The sequence below is a fragment of the Dreissena polymorpha genome, chromosome 2 (assembly GCF_020536995.1).
Source record: "Dreissena polymorpha isolate Duluth1 chromosome 2, UMN_Dpol_1.0, whole genome shotgun sequence".
Classification (NCBI taxonomy): domain Eukaryota; kingdom Metazoa; phylum Mollusca; class Bivalvia; order Myida; family Dreissenidae; genus Dreissena; species Dreissena polymorpha.
In genome coordinates, this window is record NC_068356.1 from 98,681,753 (window position 1) to 98,700,904 (window position 19,152).

The following is a 19,152-nucleotide window of genomic DNA, read 5'->3' on the forward strand; positions in this document are numbered from 1 at the left end:
TTAATTATCAGCTTATTATAACTATTGTTTGAATATGTGTATATAAATACGTTTTATTTTGTTCATATTATACAGTTAATATTGCTACTAATTACCGGATAATCCCGTATATTCCAGTTTTAAAGCAAATGCTAGTAAATATTGACGATACACACACATTCTCCATATTTCCATAAGTTTCAAATACATTTTGGCATTTGTTACTATTTATAGAGATGATGAAAGCACGTCTAATTGGGGCGGGTTTTTTTCCACTGAATACGCGATTTACGCCTGACGTGATGTTCATGTATTTATACAACACAAAATACACCCAAACTTTCCAAACGACGTTCTACATGCCTGCATAATTTTCACGCGCATTTTATGAAACAAAGGATATTTTAGCACTGTTTATTTGACGCTAGAATTTGCCAAAGGACGCGTTAGCATTAAAATTTGGAAGTGTGTTCGGATTACAAATTTAATAATGATAATCGAACGAAATATAAACAGCTGCGCGTAATTAATTCTATGCTACACATACATGTATGTACATGTAGGTGGATATCTTTTCACTCGATCCGCCGCGTACGTATGCGGCGGATTTACTCTGCGAAAGTACGCGAGGTTAATACAGACTCGGCGTCATTGCCCGGATCGATGCCAAGTGCCACGGCGATAAGCCGCGTGAACTATGGTGTACGAACTGGTCCAAAACTATTCTAAACTGTCCGGGACGGTTTATAAACCGTCCGGGACGGTTTGTAAACTGTCCCGGACAGTTTACTAAACTGTCCCGGACAGTTTCTTACTTTTGAACCGCTCGTGCGTCTGTAAACCGTACCGGGCGTTTTATTTTGTGGATTACAAACCGTCCGGGACAGTTTAAGAAACTGTCCGGGACGGTTTCCTGGAAACTGTCCGGGACGGTTTCCTAAACTGTCCCGGACGGTTTACAGGCATAAATTTTAGTACGGCATAGGTTCTTAAGAGTAGTCAATCAACCAATCAACACTCGTATCACTTCGCATTTGTGTGCCATTTCGAAAGTGAGAATTTCCTTTTAAGTAACGTTCACTCGAGTGATTGTTCGATAATTTATCATTTGTAAGCGAATATGGACAGAGATCGGTTTTTAGAGACTTGTGGGGATGTGTTTAATTCCATTACAAGAATTTTAGAGACAAATAGGTCCCTTGAGGTGATTAACTCTTCACTGACAAGATTGGATGCTCTAGCTAGAAATGTGAACAGAATAACCACATCATATCCCGAGTTTACACCTACTCGACAGTTTCAGGGCAGCGACTGTAAAAGAAGAAATTCGTTACCAATGTCAGAAATACTTTGTGGGCAAATACATTTATTTCGAGTACTTAAAATATTCCTATTTAACTCTGGCGTTTTTGGCAGCAATGATTGATTGAATATTTTTAAAATCATGTTTTGTCCGAGAAAAATAGCGTCGCTCGAGATGACAACGATATTACATTACGACTTCTACAGTAAAGCATTATTGTAAGGAGTGTTCTGATTGGTTGATATAAATAATACCGTATCGGACAGTTTAAACCGTCCCGGACGGTTTATGCGCACGAACGGTCCAAAACTTTCCTAAACCGTCCCGGACAGTTTGTAAACTGTCCGGGACAGTTTAATAAACTGTCCGGGACAGTTTAGTAAACTGTCCGGGACAGTTTACAAACCGTCCCGGACGGTTTCTAAACTGTCCCGGACAGTTTAAAATAGTTTTGGACCAGTTCGTACACCATAGTGAACACACAATTCGGCCGCCGCGGACTAATAATCTGGCCGTGGCGTAGCCGCGGATTATGTTTGTGCCGCTTTGGCTGTACTGTACCTATGAAGTTTCATGATTCTAGGCGTAAGCGTTCTTGAGTTATTATCCGCAAACCATTTTTCTAAGTTATGTCACTGTAACCTTGAACTTTGACCTAGTGACCTGAAAATCAATATGGGTCATCTGCGAGTCATGATCAATGTACCTATGAAGTTTCATGATCATAGGCTAAGCGTTCTTGAGTTATCATCCGGAAACCATTTTACTATTTCGGGTCACCGTGACCTTGACCTTTGACCTAATGACCTCAAAATCAATAGAGGTAATCTGCGAGTCATGATCAATGTACCTATGAAGTTTCATGATCCTAGGCCTAAGCGTTCTTGAGTTATCATCCGGAAACCATCTGGTGGACGGACGGAAGGACAAACGGACGGACCGACGTGCAAAACAATATACCCCCTCTTCTTCAAAGGGGGGGCATAATAATGAGTTAAAAATATATCATTCAACACATTGATACAATTTCTACAATTCTTACCAATTTATGGAATTGAGTCCCTTTCTCTTTCACTTCAGTCTCTCCTCTTTTAACCTGCTGGTGCTGTAAATTCGAGCATGCAAACAGATATTATGGTGTTTCAACTCAGTGTATAAGTTGCTTTCTAAAAGTGAATTTATTTATTTGCTGCCATTCGCGAAATCATGTGAGTTGAACATTAAAAATGTTCAAACCATAGGCTCTGGATGTCAATGACAATCAGGGTTCGCCAAAACCGTCTGTCTGCCAGTCCAGACCGGCAATTTTTTCTCGGGACCGACAAGTGATTTAAGATAATCGGTCCGACTGACCGACACAATCAGATGAAAAATGATTTCAACAAGATGCGTTTGTGAAACACAATGTCCCCCTATATGACGTTTGACCTTGAAGGATGGCCTTGACCTTGTGAAGGATGACCTTTCACCACTTAAAATGTGCAGCTCCATGAGATGCACATGCATGCCAAATATCAAGTTGTTATCTTCAATATTGCAAAAGTATTTATAAAATAAGCGATTTGGGCCACATATATTTGACCTCTGACCTTGAAGGATGACCTTGACCTTTCACCACTCAAAATGTGCAGCTCGCAGCTCCATGAGATACACATGCATGCCAAATATCAAGTTGCTATCTTCAATATTGCAAAAGTATTAATAAAATAAGCGATTTTGGCCACATATATTTGACCTCTGACCTTGAAGGATGACCTTGACCTTTCACCACTCAAAATGTGCAGCTCCATGAGATACACATGCATGCCAAATATCAAGTTGCTATCTTCAATATTGCAAAAGTATTAATAAAATGAGCGATTTTGGCCACATATATTTGACCTCTGACCTTGAAGGATGACCTTGACCTTTCACCACTCAAAATGTGCAGCTTCATAAGATACATATGCATGCCAAATATGAAGTTGCTATCTTCAATATAGCAAAATATTTTGCAAAATGTTAAAGTTGGCGCAAACAGACCAACAGACAGACAGGGCAAAAACAATATGTCCCCCACTACTATAGTGGGGCACTTAATAAACATACACAACACACGAAGTGTGTTTGTCATTTATAGAAATACATTGAATTATCTTGAACGAAATTATTTTTTGAATAGGTTACACATAACCAATTGTTGTTGTACAACAAACCACATCACTTTTTAGCTTTCTGTACTCTTTAATTAAATGAAACCTTTATGTGTGTGTTAAAACTACCAGTTGTATGCATCATTAATTGTTGCGCAACGTTATGAAATGCATTCTTTAATAAAAATGTGTTTGACAGCAAACACGGAATAATACTTAAAGGGATCTTTTCACGTTTTGGTAAATTGACAAAATTGAAAAAAGTTGTTTCAGATTCGCAAATTTTCGTTTTAGTTATGATTTTTTGTGAGGAAACAGTTATACTGAACATTTACCATGGTCTAATATAGCCATTATATGCATCTTTTGGCGATTTAAAAACCTGAAAATTATAAAGCGTTGCAACGCCAAATGATTGAATAATTTGGAGAATTCTGTTTTTGTCGTTTAATTTTGTAAAACTACGAAGATTGCTTATATAAAGTTTAAAATAGGTCGCTTATACATACTTGGCAGGATGGCCGAGCGGTCTAATTGGTTTTTACTCCAGGACTCCAGGGGTCACTGGTTTCAGCCCTGATGCGGGCTACTTTTTTCCCCTTTTTTTAAATTTTATTATTGATTGTTTACTGGAGCTTTTTAGAACCAATGTTTATATTTATCAATATAAAGCATTAAATGACAAACTTCAAAACACGCCAAAAATCTGTGAAAAGGCCCCTTTAATAAAACATTTTTTTAAAGAATATATGATAGGTGTTTATTTCGATCTAATACAGCGTTTTTTTTCCCCAAAGGGGAAAGGTACCTGAACCCCTACAATTGGGAATTTTTCGAGTCGTAAAATCTTCAAATTGGGAAAAAATGAGTCGCAAAATCAATGAATTGGGAAAAATTCGAGTCGCAAAATTGATGAATTGGGAACCTTTAAAATGCATGTAATCTATCATTAGGGGCTATATTCTGCATCACAAAGCATTTTAAACTCTAGGTTTTGACAGAAAAACTACAGTACGGTTATGATATTTTGACTATCCTATCATGTCATGTGAAAATTGTGTTATTGCCACTTCAGTTAGAATGTGCCCGTCAATTGGAAAAAAATATCTTCCAGTGATAGGCATAAGCACTGAGGTTGCATAAAAAATAATATTAATAATTTTGTTTTAGCCCTTAAAAGTCTTACAAGCCCTGCAATGTTTCATGTGAGTTAAATTAAAAACTTCAAAAATGGATCTTGTACTGGTTTGACATCTTTTAACAATAGACAGTGAGAATAGTCACACGTAACCAAAATGAGTTTTTAGAGTGGAATGCTTTCACAATAATTTTCAAAGGTAAGTCTTATATTTTGTTTTGGATTTTTTTTCAAATCATCAAATAAGATATTAAGATCATCTGCCATTAAATGCTTATGTATATGTTGTAAATAACTATAGGATTTTACACCCATGTCTCATTATTTTTAATTTTATGTTAAACTTTTATTTGTTTATATCCGTATCCGAATAGTTACTGTCCGGATTTGACACTTAAAAAACTATACATAGAAGTAATATGCGCATTTAACTCAATACGGTTACGTTTTTTTTTAATGTCAACGAAAAATTAGTGTTGAGAAAGTTTATTGATGTAAGGAAGACTGGTCTTAGCGATGGAATTCTTTCACGGGAAATATCGATCAGGGCTTCCCCTGACTCAAAAATTTCTTTAGCCAACATTTTAGCCAATTGGATTTTTTTGTAGCAAAATTTTAGAAACTGTAGCCAAAGTTTTAGCCAAGCATTTGGGACCGCCTCGTGAAAGTCTAGGGATGTAAGAACACAAATAACTACATTATGAAGCTTAAATATATTTATTACTATAATCATCCTTTTAAAATATTGTACATAACAGAATATCAGTTTATAACAAACAATGGACAAAATTGTCACAAAACCAGGTTTTCATTGTGAAAAAAAAATCTGATAAAGGGAGAAAACTCAAACTGAACTTTTGAAATGACCAAAAAAAATTAACCCCCTTTGTAAGTTTTTTTTTTTTTTTAAATCTATTTTTAGTCGTGGCGACCTTGACATTGGAGATATTGACGTGATTCTTTCGTGGGACACACCGTCCCATGATGGTGAACAAATGTGCCAAATGATTTTAAAATCTCACAATGAATGACATAGTTATGGCCAGGACAAGCTCATTTATGGCCATTTTTGACCTTTGAACTCAAAGTGTGACCTTGACCTTGGAGATATCGACGTAATTATTTCGCGCGACACACCGTCCAATGATGGTGAACAAATGTGCCAAATGATTTTAAAATCTGACGATGAACGACATAGTTATGGCTCGGACAAGCTCATTTATGGCCATTTTTGACCTTTGAACTCAAAGTGTGACCTTGACCTTGGAGATATCGACGTAAATATTTCGCGCGACACACCGTCCAATGATGGTGAACAAATGTGCCAAATGATTTTAAAATCTGACAATGAACGACATAGTTATGGCCCGGACAAGCTTATTCCGCCAGCCCGCCAGCCAGCCAGCCAGCCAGCCAGCCCGCCCGCATTCGCCAATCTAATAACCAGTTTTTTCCTTCGGAAAACCTGGTTAAAAACATTTATAGATATGCATACATCTAGATATACATACATCAATGTAATAATCATACTTTTATTCTACACAACAGAATATCAGTTTATACATACATCATAAGCACATGTTCAGTTCACATTGTTTACAAAATAAGCACATTTTCATTATATTAAAGATATTTATTCTTGAGCACATATTTCAATCTTTGCAAAACATAACAGTTGATCAAGACTCATGATGCTTTATTTTCAAAGCCTCTCATTGTTAGTTATATTTGGTCATTTGGATATGATATACATCAGCTTTGACAGCTTCTGTTGTTAAAACATTTTCTGTTAGTGGTGGATGTTTCTAGGCTCAAATAAATGAATGTTTTTCACGCATATTTCTTGACAGAAAGGCCCAGATAATTGCCATCATCCATTCTAGTTGCCTGAAATATGATAAAACATAGTTTTACAAACCATCAACAACAAACCAACACATAAATGGCATTCTTTAAATGTCCGAATTTTTAACTTATCCGAAATATATTATAACGAGTGAATGATATACTTTTTATTCCGAAATTGTTGGTTTTTTAATCAAACTTTACCTTTCCCAAAATATTATAATAATGAAACTATTAAACAGAAATGCTCTCAAATTCCTGTTGAAACAAGATTTCATGTGTTTTTTGTGAAGAAATAGTTTTTTGTTAAATGCTTTTGCCAGGCCCGTGGTATTGACATAATGTTCGATAACACCTTTTGTTTTCACACTAGCAAGCGTTCTATACATAGATGGTGACGTCACTGCCAGTACACAATGCACCAGCAAGTTTCCTTTGTTTCGATGACCGGTTCTGACCGGTGTTGCTGCAGACTGCGTATTAAATTTTCTGGTTAATAACACGATGATGTATTGAAGCACAGTCGACGGTTTAAAGAGTTTACTATCTGGGATGGTACTTGACAGGCAAAAAACGATTCGCCGAGCATTTTCGCCAACCGAGAATTTTATTCGCCGAATTTTAAAAACGTTTCGCCGAGCATTTTCGCCAACCGAGAATTTTATTCCCCGAATTTGCGAAATTTTCGCCAACGGCGAATTTGGCGAACGACAGCGGAAGCCCTGATCGATCACTCGTCGCGGTTATAGAATCCATTCACATTTTACACAGCGGTTAGAATTGCGCCCCATGTGAAAAGTTTTGTTTACTTTCTACGCAACAATGTCCGGCGAAAATAAATGGCAGAACATGAAAGGCTCGACAATATCAAAAGATATTTCCAGCGAAAATAAAAGGCACTAGCTATTGGGAACGGCACCTAAAATCGTTCGGATCGGTAGATATCGAGATTGGGAAAGGTCCGGTGCTAAAATTGGGAAGCCTCCGGTAGGCTTTGGGAAAGGTACCGTTCCCCGGTACTAGTTAAAGAAGGAAAAAAAACGCTGAAATACGCCATATGGGGCCCACGAGAACAACATATTTTCATAAGAAGTCAACAAAAAGAAAACAAAATTGCAGAAATACGCACCAGCCCTATGCTCACACGCACACACTCACAAGTAAACAAAACATACATAAACGTACATGAACAAAATTTAAATCATGAATAAAGGTGGAGAAGCTCATTATGAGTGAGACATAATAATCACCGAAACATAATACTGATAATCGAATAGTTCATTAAAAGCGAAAAAAGTCTCAGACACTGTATTAATGGACATACACTATACTTAAATCCTTTAGATAACTTACCCTTTCTCGTTCTATCAACCAATTTAACTCTTGTGCATACTTCTTACTCTAAATGCAAATATTATCTTGGTTTGGGGATTTCAAATTTTATTTCTGTGATCATGGAGTCGAAGTGCAAGACTTAACAAGATGTGTTTGTGAAACACAATGTCCCCCTATATGATGTTTGACCTTGAAGGATGACCTTGACCTTTCACCACTCAAAATGTGCAGCTCTATGAGATACACATGCATGCCAAATATCAAGTTGCTATCTTCAATATTGCAAAAGTATGCATAAAATGAGTGATTTTGGACACATATATTTGACCTCTGACCTTGAAGGATGACCTTGACCTTTCACCACTCAAAATGTGCAGCTTTATGAGATACACATGCATTCCAAATATGAAGTTGCTATCTTCAATATAGCAAAAGTTATTGCAAAATGTTAAAGTTGGCGCAAACAGACCAACAGACAGGGCAAAAACAATATGTCCCCCACTACTATAGTGAGGGACATAAAAAAAGGATGTTGTTTCGCTTGCGGTTGTTAAATCCATACAGGGCTTCCAGGGATTTTTTTTAGAGAAAGGGGAAGACGCTGGACGCTGGGTGAAAGGGGAAAAAAAGAGTGCGAAAGAGAGATATTAGGGGAAAAAATAAAAACTGTTCATTTCAATGTCTATAACTCATCAAAAGAGACTTGTCTCTGTCCTTTTTGTTCTTAAACACATTTAACAGGTATTAAAGTCAAAGTCCTTAATAAAGTTGCAGGTGTAGATCTAATAATGGGAAATGTTTTCAACTATATTTTTGTACTGGGGCCGGGGGACGATGTCAATTTTGTGATTTCAATTTCATGATGAATGGGTTGACGATCTTGATTTGCTACAGTATTGGAAGGGAAAGGAGCGGCAGCTGCCGATTGTCTACTTTCACTTTCACAATGTTCGATGTTGATTACCTCGGAATCCTGCTGGGTTATAACGGTTTTCGATGATTCTTTCTTAAAAAATGCCTCGATGCGTTCAGTATCTTCCAAGTTCGAATGTTTTATTTTGTTTGTGTAAGAACGCTAATTGTGAGACATTTTTTTCTGTTTTCACGTTTATACCTCGGCTTGCACATAGCCCGGATGAAAATTCGACTGGTTTCCGGTAATTAATTGACGAAACACCCTTCTCGCGCAAGACCGGTATCCAGTAAAATAGTCACATGATTATTACGATTAGTTGCCCAGTTTACATGACGTTATTTAAGAGTTATATTTAGAATAACTGGGATTCCCAGATGTTGAATGTTCGTCTGGAGAGAGAGAGCGCGAATTCGTTGTACATGGTGCAAATTGGATAATTGTCGAATGCCCCAAGGAAAAATAAACATTTCTTTGAGAGAAAATATTATATTTTGGTGAAAAATGATATTGTTGGTGGGGAAATTGTATTTTTAGGGGAAAAATTCTGGTAGGGGAAGACGCCGAATATCGGCGTCACTTTCTTAGTAAAAAAACCCCCTGGCTTCCCAGCTGGCACAGCTGCTGATATTCGGATCTGAATACTTAAACGTATTCAGACCTTATTCTTAACCATTGCGCGTTTTACGATATCGGATTTTAGACGGGAATACAACTCAGTGAAACTATTCAATTTCTTATACACTGTAACTCCAATTTAACGCGGATGACGGGGTCAAAGTCACGAAACAGCGTTATAGACGGACAGCGTTATAAGTTTTGAGCTTATTTATTTAAGGGGGCTATAAAAACAGGTAAAGTATAGCCTATAATATAGGTCCTGTGTATTGTCATGCAGTGTTGTCATCCGCAAATACATGCATATAAACCGAATCGAACGATAACAGTATACATACCGCTTTTCTAATGTGCACATCTATCCGATAATCCAATATAATTACAACATCACTTACGAAAAAATAATGTTAAACATTTATGACAAGAAATATGTTTACGAATTTCAGAAAACAAATTCATATGCCTACGCCATTTTTCAGAAAAATTAGTACGGTGCATTATGGGACACAGCTTTCATTGGACGAGCGAATTTAAATTTAGATTGAATGCAATACGATACATGTACAAAAAAATATTTTATTGCGTCATTTGCAGCATGTAAAAAACGTGCTTTCCGTGGACCTTTCTGATAACGGGCACAAATTTAAGTGCATCTCTGTAAACCATTACACTTCGTCAGCATGTAAATAAAACGCAGGATTTTTTTATTTCTTTTTCGTAAACGTACTGAAACATTAAACACACACAGATATTTTTATTTATCAAGCATGTGTAGCATATAATAAACGATAACACACTTACACAGGCATAGTTTATACAATGAAATACGATACACAATAAATACAAAACATAAACAGGTAATCGTTTTTAAATAACTTTAATTTGATAATTATTCTGCTTGCACTTGCAGGGGTTTTTTTTAGAAAAAGGGGAAGACGCTGGACGCTGGGTAAAAGGGGAAAATCATGCGCGAAAGAGACATATTTGGGGAAAAATTAAAAACTGTTCATTTCAATGTCTATAACTCACCTACAGACTTCAGGTTTTTTTAGAAAAAGAGGCATGTCTCTGACCTTTTTGTTCTTAAACACATGAACAAGTATGATATTAAAGTCAAATTCCTAAATAAAATTGCAGGTGTAGATCTAATAACGGGAAATGTTTTCAACTGGGTCCGGGGAACGATGTCAATATTATGATTTCAATTTCATGATGAATGGGTTGACGATCCAGATCTGCTACAGTATTGGAAGGGAAAGGTGCGGCAGCTGCCGAGTGTCTACTTTCACTTTCACAATAATCCGACAGTATTAATCGATGTTGATTACATGTACCTTCGTATCCTGCTGGGTTTCAACGGTTATTGATGATTCATTCTTAAAAAATGCGTCAACGCAATTAATATTTTCCGAGTCCGAACGTTTTATTTTGTTCGTGTATGAACGCCCAATTGTGAGAAATTTTCTGTTTTAACGTTTATATCTTGGCTTTCACATAACCCCGATGAAAACTCGACTGGTTTCCGGTAATTAATTGACGAAACACCCTTCTCGCGCAAGACCGGAATCCAGTAAAATAGTCACATGATTAATACGATTAGTTGCCCGGTTTTCATGACGTATTTTAAGAGCTATATATAGAATCACTGGGATTCCCAGATATGAGTGTTCGTCGGGAGAGAGAGAGATCGTTGAACATGGTACAAATTGGATAAGTGTCGACTTCCACAAAGAAAAAAAACATTTCTTTAAGGGTAAAATATTATATTTTGGTAAAAAAATATATTTTGGAGGGGAAATGGTATTTTTAGGGGAAAAATTCTGGTAGGGGAAGACGCCGAATATCGGCGTCACTTTCTTAGTAAAAAAAACCCTGACTTGCCTTATTTAAATTAGCGCAATGAACCGCTCTGATAGGGAATACATGTAATAAACATGGACTCGCGAGTTTTCACACCTTTATTGACATTACACAACAGATTAACACCAATTAGCTGACGAGTGTCGTTTAACCTCGAATCGATTAAAATCAGTTAAACGGACGGATAAAGCAATCAAGCTGTGATCGCTGGCTTCTTTGAATTTTCTGAAAATACATGAAGTTGCATAACAAGGATTTAAATCAGAAATGGAAGGTTGGAGAAAAAACAGGATCTAAGGACCCCCTGCGTTATAATTTGAACACAGCGTTATAGACCGCACTATATTGGAGTTACAGTGTACAACATTGAGAATATTAACAGTTATTGAAATTAACAATATCAGCTACATCTTTTTAAAGACTAAACACCTTTTCAAGTATTGAATTTAACATGTCAATAAAATACATTAATACCAAAAAAGGTTTCATTTAATATTGTTCACATTAAACCTTTAAATGAAAGTGTCGCTTTAACTATGTTCCGTGTCTTAACTTAATAAGCCGTGAATCGTTTGCTTAAAACAGTTTACAAAAAGGGCTATACGTTCTAATTCTTAATGAAATACAAAAATAAGTATAACATAATTAATAACGTCCATTAACACACACGGCAAGATCAAAGTTTAAATGGTAAACTAATATGACATTCCACGTAAATTATTATTTTCGTCTAAATCGAATACTATATATAGAGAAACAATGTATTTATAACCGACCAATGAGGTAACATTATGCAACTTTCAATTTACACAGTGCTATATGGCAACAATATGGAATTTGAACAGTGGTAGCAGGCTTTTTCCGCTCCATTTTGGGAAAACGCCACACTGGAATTTTGAGAATTTCGCGTCGTGAAAACCCCCATTTTGGGAAAAAATTATTCGCAAAATTGGCTCAATAGGGAAAAATAATCGCATGTAAATAGTGTTTCTTATATTTCAAAGAAGCCGTTAACTGGTAAATAACGACTATTTGGATAACTTATTATTAAAATTTTACAAAATATTATGAACATTCAAATATTATGAAAATAAGGAAAGTCTTAAATAATCATTAACATATTTTACAGTTTTTAAAACAAATTCAAGGCAACAGATAATTTAATTATGCAATACTTTCTATATTCTACACAGGATCAGGTCAACTTATATATTTTAAGGGTAAAAAAAAAAAAAAAAAAAAAATTTTTTTTTTGAATTGGGAATTTTTTTTTTCAATTGGGGAATAAAACAACCAGATTTGCATTGGGAATGGAGCCGAATTTCGGACCCGTGGCTTAGGGCGGAAAAAGCCTGGGTAGTGTTTTAAGGTCTGGACTATCATTACTTGTAAGTTTGTATAAACATTCTTTAGTGATTTTTTTTGCTATAATTTGTTACAGCCTGTGCCTTTTGAATTGGGAAAATTAGCGCGATAAACCGTGAAATTGGGAAAAATAGCGCGATAAACCACGAAATTGGGAAAAATTAAGCATTATAAATAGGATTATAAGTAACAGAAGGGATATTGTTTTTAAGTGCATGTTCAGGGAGTTTTCTAGAAAAGGAGTCTGGTCAAATTTTTTTTTTTTACAGGGCTTTCCTTAGACCTCAAATCTCAAGAGTCAAGGACTCTTGGGACCATATTTTCAAGAGTCAAAATCAAACTTCTGAGAGTCCTAATAATAACGCAGGAGAGTCAATGATTTTTTGCAATTTAAGCAAATTACTGAGATATAATATATAAAAAGCAACAAATAAAAAGATACATGTATGTTAACATTTATTTCTTACATTTTACTGTCACTACAACACTATGCATTTAAACACAATATTTTAATGATTAATAAATACAAAACATGTATTCTAATACAACATTAACTTCATGTATACAGCAGAGTAATATGTCATATGTTCTTCTTTCGCACGTTTGGGGGTGTTAGGAGCACTGTCATTTAGATCTAAAGTACGCTTTGTCGTTGGCGTCTTACACGCACTTTCAGAGTTACTACCGATTCCGAATTCGAAAAGGTTTCTCTGCGACATTTTCTGAATGCACAAGCACAATTACACTTTGCACAATTACACTTTATCCAATAACTTTGTTTGACCGTTTCGCGTGGCTATTAAATTAAGAATGAAATACAAAATGTGAAAAAAACCCATTTCCGCTGGCTATCACAAAAAACAACAACATACGGGTGGTACCTAAACACAATAGCCTATATAAATCGGTAAACTATAAAAGGAAATTATTTCTAATCGCCGATAAAGGTGCCTCCGTATTTAATCCCATCAAAAATTCTGACGCCCTTTAATTATTTCATGTGCCATCTTCACGGAAGACGTGCGACAAACACGCCGTTTTCTATGCCTTCTCAAACGGTCAATTATTACGCCTACATATATTTTGTAATCAATTAGCTCATGCAAAAATTGTCACTTTGCCACAAGGCCAGTTGTATCGGTTCTATAGTTATTTTTAGCAACTTTGATGCAAAGCGTGTAATTTGACGTTGAAGACAGTACATATGCCAGCATAACTTTCGCGCGTCTGAGCAATCATGAAGTGAAACAGTGATGGGTGCATTCAGCTTTGGAAATACATTCTGCCATACTCTGGAAATATCTCAAAATATGCTTTATGGTGTTATGTGGATTTGGATGTTATTATTTTATATTGAATATTATTAAAACTGACGCGGATGAGTCCATTCTGTTTTGGTGGGTTTATAGTTCTTCTTAAATGCTCTGAGCTTTTATGAGTACATACGTACAGCTCAGAGGGTCAATAGCTGGGAGTTGGATTATTGCAACTAGGTGGGTTTAATACACGTCTTTTCCGCAAACAGCTGATAACAACATTATGATAAATAATGGAAAGTTAATACACGCGTCATCGAACCAGCAGTGTTTTAATTGGTCAATACTAGATTTCTTAATTAACCAAACTCCGCCTACTGGGTGGACTTGTGCTTCGATGATTGGAAACGGGCGTTAACGATTAGCGTGTACTAAATGAGATACACCGCCCCGAGCCAATTATCGCTTAGTCTTAACAACTTTTGATCTCGTTGACGCAAGTCGGTATATTCCCCCGGGTCAAATGTGACGCATGACGTAATTTTCTCATGAGTCAAAAAGGGGTCTTCTGTAATTTTCAAGCGTCAAAACCCGGGAGCTCGGGTCAAAGGAAAGCCCTGTTTTTAATCAATAAAATAAAAGTGGCAAGTTTGGGAATGATTTATGGACAAAAATGACTAAATTCAAGTTATATATTTTGTACGATGTTTAAAAAATAAAGTTGAGACCTGAATTTAAGAAATCATAATTAAGTTATATGAGACTTCTTTCAAAAAAAAAAAAATTTTTTTTTTTTTTTTTTTTTTGAAGTTTGGCTTTTTTTGGGAAATTTTGGTCAGAATTTTGGGAAAAAACGTGTATTTTTGCAATGGGGAAGCAGCCGAAATTCGGCAGTAAATTTGAGCAAAAAAAATCACTGTTCTTCTAGTGCAATTAGTAAAATAATGTTTATATTTTATGTTAAATAATTTATTGCATGATTATTCTGTGCTGTTATATGAATTTGATGCCGTTAAAGCTTCTGACATGAATTCATGTCGGAACGATGCTATTGCAAAATAACGTTAAACGATATGAGGTCGATGTAAATCGACCTAATATTTATAGGAGTAACGTGTGCCCAATATTTGTATAATTAATTTTTCGATCCCATAAATATTATGCATAGATCGTTAATTAAAATATTGTTATGTCGGCTTCCTTTAAACCGGATGTTTTATGCCCCACGTGTTTGACGAACAGGTATGGTGTTCGAGCAGTGACATAAACATGTTGTAATTTGTTTTAAGGTAGCAAATTAGTCGTCTTTCCGAGTCTTATATATTTCAAATTAACAATACACGTTTATGCCTTTTGGTAATATAGTTTATTTTTTGTATTAGTGTCATTTCGTGACTATAATGAGTACTGTTTTGCGAGTAAATAAGTAAATTTGACAATAAAGGTTCACTGGAAAGTCCACCATACTAAAAGTAGTTTCCCAATTATTTTGTTAACTTTTGACATTCTTTGATGTTTTTCTTTTGGATATTTTAGGATTGTTGGTGTGTGTTGTGTGGACTTTTCATTTGTAGTACCTAACATTAAGTGCATACAATATTTTGACCAAAGGAATTTGTTCAATTTAACTCCGTTTGTTATTTTGATAATTTCATGCATTCACTGTATATTTCTTCAAAAGCAACATTTTGCATATTTTTTTTATTAGCATTTACTTATCTGTTCTACAAGTATTTACAAGCCTGTTGACATATAAATTGAAGTATTTGCCATAATATTTATTGAACTATTCCTATGTGAAAAACAAGGGACAAAATTGTCACAAAACCAGGTTTTCATTGTGAAAAAAAAATCTGATAAAGGGAGAAAACTCAAACTGAACTTTTGAAATGACCAAAAAAAATTAAGCCCCTTTGTAATTTTTTTTTTTTTAAATCTATTTTTAGTCGTGGCGACCTTGACATTGGAGATATTGACGTGATTCTTTCGTGGGACACACCGTCCCATGATGATGAACAAATGTGCCAAATGATTTTAAAATCTCACAATGAATGACATAGTTATGGCCAGGACAAGCTCATTTATGGCCATTTTTGACCTTTGAACTAAAAGTGTGACCTTGACCTTGGAGATATCGACGTAATTTTTTCGCGCGACACACCGTCCAATGATGGTGAACAAATGTGCCAAATGATTTTAAAATCTGACGATGAACGACATAGTAATGGCTCGGACAAGCTCATTTATGGCCATTTTTGACCTTTGAACTCAAAGTGTGACCTTGACCTTGGAGATATCGACGTAATTATTTCGCGCGACACACCGTCCAATGATGGTGAACAAATGTGCCAAATGATTTTAAAATCTGACAATGAACGACATAGTTATGGCCCGGACAAGCTTATTCCGCCAGCCCGCATTCGCCAATCTAATAACCAGTTTTTTCCTTCGGAAAACCTGGTAAATAAGCCTTTTTACACTTTACTGTTTACATAGTTCTGGCTACCATAACTTTAAATGTCGCTTTTTATGATTTTTGACTGGCACGACTTTATAGTTATGGACCAACCCCATTAGGAAAGTCAACCAGAAATTCCCGAAAAGTTGACAGTTAACAAAGACCGGTTCAAAACAGCTTTTAAATGCAGTTATTGGTCCAAATCAACCACTTGATCGGAAAGATTGACATTCTTCACATTTAAATTATATATTCTTTCCCAAAATACTATCTTAAACATTTAAAATTTATCTATTTTGCTCTTACATATCGAGAAAAACAGCGATGTAACGTATTCATTGAAATGCGAATCTCCCGAGATTTCACGGTCATATGACGTTATTTCTATTTTTAGTAACATACCATGTGCTCAGGTGTTTTCAAATTCAGAATGACATTTTTCGGTATTTAAGATTATTCTTGCTTGTTTTGTAAACAAATTGTAGTGTAAATACAAACTCAACGTGAATATTATTTTAAAGTACCTGATTCACAATGAAATCAGTCTTATAATCCACCAGAAGTAATTTGTTAATCACAAATAATAGATTTCAGAAAACGAAAGTCTGTTTACCATTTCAGCATAAAATGTCAAGGTCGATCCGAAAGTATCCAAATGAAAACTCGTCACGTGACAAAGCGACAATGGCGTCAAAATTGTGAATTTCAGACTGATGAGAGTTATTTTATTCTATTGTAAGATGCATTCGAAACATTTGAACCTTAAGATATTCCTCGATGCAGTAATTTATATTCATTCACAAATATATCTAGAAAGGTATCCAAGACAGTGATTTTTTTTGCTTTAATTTGTTACAGCCTGTGCCTTTTGAATTGGGAAAATTAGCGCGATAAACAGTGAAATTGGGAAAAATAACGCGATAAACCATGAAATTGGGATAAATTAAGCATTATAAATAGGATAATAAGTAACAGAAGTGATATTGTTTTTAAGTGCATGTTCAGGGAGTTTTCTAGAAAAGGAGTCTGGTCAAATTGTTTGTTTTTTTAATCAATAAGTGGCAAGTTTGGGAATGATTTATGGACAAAAATGACTAAATTCAAGTTATATATTTTGTAACATGTTTAAAAAATAAAGTTGAGACTAAGATTTAAGAAATCATAATTAAATTATATGAGACTTCTTTAAAAAAAAAAAAAAAAAAAAAAAAAATTTTTTTTTTTTTTTTTTTTGGAAGTTGGGCTTTTTTTGGGAAATTTTGGTCAGAATTTTGGGAAAAAACGTGTATTTTTGCGATTGGGAAGCAGCCGAAATTCGGCTGTAAATTTGAGCAAAAAAAATCACTGCAAGAAAATGAGCATTCTTTGATTTATAGCGTGACATAAATATGTTACGACTCTGGTTGACTTTCGATACGGGGTTAGCTTCAGCGTACAGGTCTGTCAATACAATATAAACTGTACGCTGAAGTTTCTTTAGCTACTGTTAACATGAACCTTAACAAAACATTGTCATTGACATCGAGGGCCTATGGTTCAAATCTCAAACGAAATACAAAGAAAACAATGCATTGCAACCGTTTTCAATTACATACAATAAAATCCAAACACAAGAACCAATACTGACCACTAGAGTGAACTTGGAATCATTTTTTTTTTAGAGAACATGCAAATGGCTGCCAGCTTTTCCCTCCGATTTGATCATGTGACTACACTCACAAAAATATCATGTTAAAATAATAAGTACGGGTTATAAAACACTAAACAAATCGGGAGAAAGTCGACCCGGTCACAAATAATAATGGCATATGTATAATATATCAAACAAAGATTTCACTGCGGATTTATAAATAATAATGCCGACGTACCACATTGATATAAACTAGATTGTTTACTGGTAAAAAAGGAAGAAAAAAATTATGATTTCACAACCAATCAATGATGTACACAAAAGATGTTTTCCATTGACAGTGAGGTATCAAATTTTTTGAACAGAATATATCAAAACAGCGAAACCCATGTATCAGTTATTGAATGTATGTAATTAGAGCTCATTGTGTCATTGTCGACCTGAAAAGGCCCACAAGTCAACCGGGGGTGACTAAAAGCCGATTCATGTCACCCTGCGGTGACTTCAAGCCGACGGTAGTCACCCTTTGTGACTACAATCGGCTTTATCAAGTTTATGTCACCCCAGGGTGACATGAATCGGATTCTAGTCATCCCCGGATGATAAGAATCGGCTTCTAGTCAACCGTGTATTTTTTATCAAACGGCACCGCATCCACAAATAATTTCCGCAATTAATTAATTAAGTTTTTTTTAGACATTTAGCTCTTCTTTCGTTTTTGTAGTATTGTGCGTTCCGTGGTACTATAAATTCACAACGCAATTCCGATACGAAATGTTCAACGGGTTTATTCACAATAAACGGTTATAACTGGGTACTGATAAACAAAATGCATACTTCCGATACATTCAATAAAACTTAATATTCATCGGATTTAACAGTCTTGACAAAGTAGCGTAGTCAAATAATAGAAAACAATGGATGTCAAAAATTCAATGATGCTCCTCTAAACGTAATACGGTAGTTAAAGTTAGATTTAAAAGTTCAATTACTCCATATTTAAAAGAACTTAGTATAAGCTATTACTTATGTCTCAAAATTCAATGGTTCAATACCAAAGTTACTAGGGAGGCGGAAAACTACAACGGGCGAGGCATGGTCAGGGGTGATAACCCCCAAAAAAGGTTAGGGTAAGGGTGAGGATTAGGGGTCGGGTTAGGGTTAGGGTTGGGTTAAGGCTAACCCAAACCCTAACCCGACCCCTAACACTAACCCAAACCCTAACCCTAACCCTCTAACCCCCCCCCCTTGCGCAATACCATACCATGCCTCGCCCGTTGTAGTTTTCCGCCTCCCAAGATACTATTGTTAATGTTAATC

The 19,152-nt window shown here is 35.5% G+C and overlaps 1 long non-coding RNA gene and 2 pseudogenes across 3 annotated transcripts; 2 read left to right on the forward strand and 1 right to left on the reverse strand.

Annotated features, from left to right (window-relative positions):
- The first annotated feature begins 754 nt into the window (after positions 1-754).
- LOC127870550 (small nucleolar RNA snR44) lies at positions 755-952 on the forward strand (annotated as a pseudogene).
- Positions 953-1,625: 673 nt separating this feature from the next.
- Positions 1,626-1,731, forward strand: LOC127870543 (small nucleolar RNA snR44; annotated as a pseudogene).
- A 3,676-nt stretch (positions 1,732-5,407) lies between these two features.
- LOC127868227 (uncharacterized) lies at positions 5,408-16,196 on the reverse strand. 3 transcript variants are annotated; one of them, XR_008043988.1, is made up of 3 exons: positions 16,025-16,196; positions 15,843-15,862; positions 5,408-5,788 (listed from the first exon to the last, which is right to left on the reverse strand). It is a non-coding gene; the product is annotated as an uncharacterized LOC127868227 (long non-coding RNA). The 3 variants fall into 3 exon arrangements; XR_008043987.1 differs by lacking the exon at positions 15,843-15,862 and having other exon boundaries at positions 16,005-16,196; XR_008043986.1 differs by having other exon boundaries at positions 15,843-16,196.
- Between the last annotated feature and the right edge of the window lie 2,956 nt (positions 16,197-19,152).